We start from the raw sequence: 4828 nt of genomic DNA on the forward strand, positions 1-4828 counted from the left end.
TCTTTCTTAAGCAGGATTGTAGATACCTGGTTATTTTTATAATTATACTTCATTCACTAATGTTTATTTATATATGTCTTTTGTCTATATATAATATTGCACAAAAAATGGATTCAACACTGTTTCTATCCTAAAACATTTGTAGAGAACTACTAATGGTGACCCTTCATTTGATTTAACTGGGAAATGAAGCCCTAACTACTGAAAAAATTGACAGATTCTTGATCATCCCATCAGATACTTCATTGGTAGTAGATACCTTTATCTTCTAGTCTAGAGATTGGGCTTGGGAACATAGCATCTCCAAGTCTTGTAGGGGCTTTTCTGGATGATCTGTAGTTCTCTTTTCCTGAGACCATTACCAAAATGATAGAATACAACTGTCTAATAATAACTCAAGGTAGAGAGATCTGAAAAGACGTCATACAGAAGAGAGAGTGGCTGGGAAGTTTTTAGACTCAAAAGACATGAATTCTCAGATTCAGGAAATACAAAATATCCAAATAAGATTAAATTAGACTCAGTTTTTCATAATGAAATTGTGGAACACCAGAGAAAAACGATCTGAAAAGTAATCAGAGAGAAAAATCAAATTACATATAAAGGAAATATTAGCATGAGAGCTATTTCTTGGTAGCAATAAAGAAACTGGCAAACAAAAGGATATCTTCTCAAAGGCAAGGCTTAAAGGTTCTTGGAGAAGAGGCCAGTATATATTATTAGTTTAATAATAAATATAAGTCGTGAAGTCTGTGGTATAAAACTCTGGAACAAAAGAGACCATGTTTTACATTTATGACCTATTAATTAAGATTATTAGAGCAGTTTATATTAGTAGCTTATTGCTATGATAACAAGTGACCACAAATTTATTTTCTCAAATTTCTGGGGCTTAGAAGTCTAAAGTAAGTTTTATTGGGTTAAGTTCAAGGTTTTGGCAGGAGACTTGAAGAGTGTGTTTCCTTACAGTTTCCACGAGGCTGCCTCTTCCTCCATCTTCAAAGCCAGCAATGTCCGGTTGAGATTTCCTCATGCCCTAACACTTAGACACTCCTTTTCTGTAGTCAAATCTCATTCTGTCTCCCTCTTATAAGAACATTTGTGTGTTTTTTTAATTGGGCCTACCTGAATAACCCAGGATAACCTCTTATCACATCTGCAAATACCCTTTTACCATTTAAAGTAACATGTTCATAGAACCTGGAATTCAGAGGTTGACATCCTCAGGAAACCATTATTCAGTGAACCACAAGCAGAAAGGAACCTTCAAGGTCATTCAGTCTAAATATTATACTGTGAAGAATTCTAGATTAGCAGTGAATCCATGAACATTTGTTTTACTTTGTCATTAACAACCTTAGGCAGAGTGACCTTAGGCAGGCCCCTTCATCTTTCTGAGCCTCTGATTCTTCCTTCTTTCCTTCATATATTAATTCAAGAACTGTGTTTTGAGTATTTCCTATATACCAGGTGCTATTGTAGGTTCTATAAAAATGGCGCTTATCCTAAAACTAGAGGCCTGGTGCACAAATTCGTGCACAGGTGGGGTCCCTCGGGTGGCCTTTGGGGATCGGGCCCTAGCTCACGCCCCTAGCCTCGCAGCCCCACAGCCCTGCCATGGCCTGGCATTGCCCTCTCACCTGCTTCACCATCCCACCTGTGGGGCAATCAATCGGGGCTGGGGCCCCCTGACACTGCCACTGGTCACCACCTGCAGGGTGATCAGTGGGGCAATCGGACCCCAGCTTGCACCCACCTTGGCCTGGCACCCCCTGCTCACCTGCTCCACTATCCCACCATGGTCCCGCTCTCGTCGGGGCCCATCAGGGCAGGCAGCGCCTCCACTGCTGCATACTGCCAGCGCTGTGTCACCGATGCCCGCCATGTTCCGCACCACCCACTGGTGGTCAGCACACATCATAGCAAGTGGTCAAACTCCTGGTCGAACTCCTGAGGGGACAATTTGCATAATAGGCTTCTATTATATAGGATAATAAGAAATAATGTGAATCTCTTCTCGGCCTTTTGGCTAAGATCAAGTGCAGTATCTGTTCTTATCAGTTTAATATCTGATACGTCCTCTATCTGAGGACATTATATTAAGTGTATTTTTGGAGCAGGGAGAGAGAATAGGAGCTTGCTCTGTCCACTCCACACATCGACCCGGTATTGCAGTACCTCCAGGAATGGTGCACAAAAAGAAAAAGAAGAAAATAAAAGAAATAATGTGCTTAAAGCATCTAGTAAGATTCCTGACATATAATGAGAATTTAATAAATGAAAACCATTATTATGGATTGAAATAAAAAACAAAGACATTTAAATGACAATGATATCTTCAGAAGTGGAGTCCAAGAGGGCAAACATTCACTCACTGAGTATTTGTGCAATGCCCACCATGTGCTTTGTGCTAGGTACTGACAATACAAAGATGCATGAACCCTCGTCCCTGCTCCTGAAGAGAATGTATGGGCACAAGGAACTCTGTACAGTAGAGTCCTATGAGCACAGAGATGGAATTATAGAAATAGCATCCTAGACTGATTCTGGTCTGACTCCCAGAGGTGGAATTCTTCTTTTCACAAAATGAATTATTCTCAGGAAAGATCAGCTAAAGGTGTGTGTGGGGGGTGTGTCCTACATTCTCTTTGTCTTTTGTGCTCTTGCCTCTCCCAAGCCTCACCTTCTTTGTATCCCCCATTACCACCATATTCCCTTGTGTGGAATTACCCTCCTTTTGTGTTATTTCTCTCTCTGTCAGTCTGTGATCAGGAATGTCACTCTGCCCTTTGATATTTAGATCCAATTGACTATAGCTCTGCTTTTATGGTCCTAGGGAAGCACAATTCTGTCCCCTTGGGGTGTTTATAGTAATGCAAACAAATCAAGAGAGGCTAGTATTCATCTCTGATTTTGAGTCCTTTGGCAAGTCTAACATATTGGTTCACTCCACAAGGTCCAGTTATTAGTTGTGTTGCTCTATTCTCTCTTCTCTGCTTTTCACTACCACTTAAATTTCTTTTTGTTTCCAAGGCAGAGAAGATTGGTATTCTCTTAATGCCTCTTTCTAATGCTTGCTCTCTAGGCAAACTTTATCAGAATACTTTCATAATCAAAGACTGTTTTCTCCCTAAGAGAAACCTGATATCAGCCACTCATTCATCAACATTAACTCAAATGTCACTTCTGGTAAATCTTTTCTTATCTTCCTAGACAATATATGCCTCCTTCCACTGTGCGCCCGTAGCTTATAGAGCTTGTTATACCATGATTATTTGCTTTCATTTTTGCCTTTGCCACTTAATCTGTGAGCAACACTAGGGAAGGACCAGATTTTATTATTTTTTAAATGAATGTGATTTATGCTTGCTCCAAGAGTGAGTATCAACTATTGATTGTTGAATGAATGCATGCCTTCAGGATCAAGGCAGTATCTTGAGACAATTAGAGGACTTCCAGAATTGGTCTGATTCCTTTGCTCAAAACTCAGAGATCCTCAAATTTAGGACTATACCCAGGTAGGCAGTCTTGCTTATTCTTTTTGGCATTCAGGCCATTGTGTATTTATTTAATAAACATATGTGTCAGGAGCTTTATGTGTTATTTCCTACCATCCTTCAGACAACTCATTTATGGGAACATCAGGATCCTTGTTTTAAAGATGTCAAAGCTGAAGTTGACTAACTTGCTCGAGATCATACAGTTGCAGAATGGATGGTAGAACCAGGGTTGAAACCCAGGCCTGTCCCTGAAGCTCAGGCTCATTCCACTGCATCACATTGTCCACCCACATGAGCTCTGCAGCCATGGTGTGACCACTCGGCTTCCTTTGGGGAGTAGACTGGGGCATAAGGAAAGTCAGTTTTGATACCATCAGGGGATTGGTGCCATGATGTACAAGAATTCCTGATGACTGCTGCTGTCAAGATGACTGGTGACCACTCTGAACAAAGGCCAACATGCCTTTTGGGATAGCAGGATTTGGCTTTTTCCTAAAATAGCACAGCAAGTTTGTTTATTTGAAGTGGTTCTCTGGCATATGTCTTTATAGCCTCCCTTCTGTCTACCTTACCTATGACTTCCGACTCTCCATGGTCATTCAGTGATATTTTAGACATCCCATAGTGGTCAGTGCAACACTGGGTTCTCCCTACATGAAGGATATTGGCAGCTTTTTTCATTGGCTTAATCCAGGGTGAGAACAGTGTCAGAAGGGCTAAGAAAGTGGTGGGGGACTGTTTCCAACCAAGTGGGAGTGACAGATAGATTGGTGTCTCTCATTGATGGTTTCAGACCTCCAGGAAAGGAGATGTGGGTTAGGAGGGAAAAGACAGCATTGTGATAAGAGGCTTTGGAATCACACGAACCTGAGTTGAATGCTAGCTTTGTGCTAATTGTGACTCTGTGATTTGATCTCTCAGAGCCTCAGTTTCCCTTTTTAAAAATTTTAGGAATAATGATGACCTCATGATGTTGTGAGGATTAAATGAGATAAAGAATAATGGGTCCAAAACAGAGCAGATACTTAGTAAATACTATAGCTGATTTCCATATTCAGGCTCTTGAATGAGGAAAGAAAGTACTCAAAGACAATCATTGTTTCCTCACGTTTTCTGATTTAGTCCAAATGCCCCAATTTTTCCCACTGACATGGGAGACAAGTTTGAGATCCATTCTTGTCAAAGCTACCTAGAATCGAAGAGGCCATTCATCTTTATTTCAATTAAGAAAAAGTTATCTTGCAGAGATAGAGCAATTGCCCCCTTAACCAAGTGACCAATCTTAGTACCAGTAACACTGGGGTCACCCTGACATCAAGAATCTCTTG

The 4828-nt window shown here is 40.8% G+C and overlaps 1 non-coding gene across 1 annotated transcript; it reads left to right on the top strand.

The window, feature by feature from the left end:
• Positions 1 to 2009: 2009 nt before the first annotated feature.
• LOC111827293 lies at positions 2010 to 2200 on the top strand. Its single transcript, XR_002830791.1, has one exon. It is a non-coding gene; the product is annotated as a U2 spliceosomal RNA (small nuclear RNA).
• Positions 2201 to 4828: the final 2628 nt, after the last annotated feature.

Source organism: Myotis lucifugus, unplaced genomic scaffold (assembly GCF_000147115.1).
Source record: "Myotis lucifugus unplaced genomic scaffold, Myoluc2.0 scaffold_147, whole genome shotgun sequence".
NCBI lineage: Eukaryota > Metazoa > Chordata > Mammalia > Chiroptera > Vespertilionidae > Myotis > Myotis lucifugus.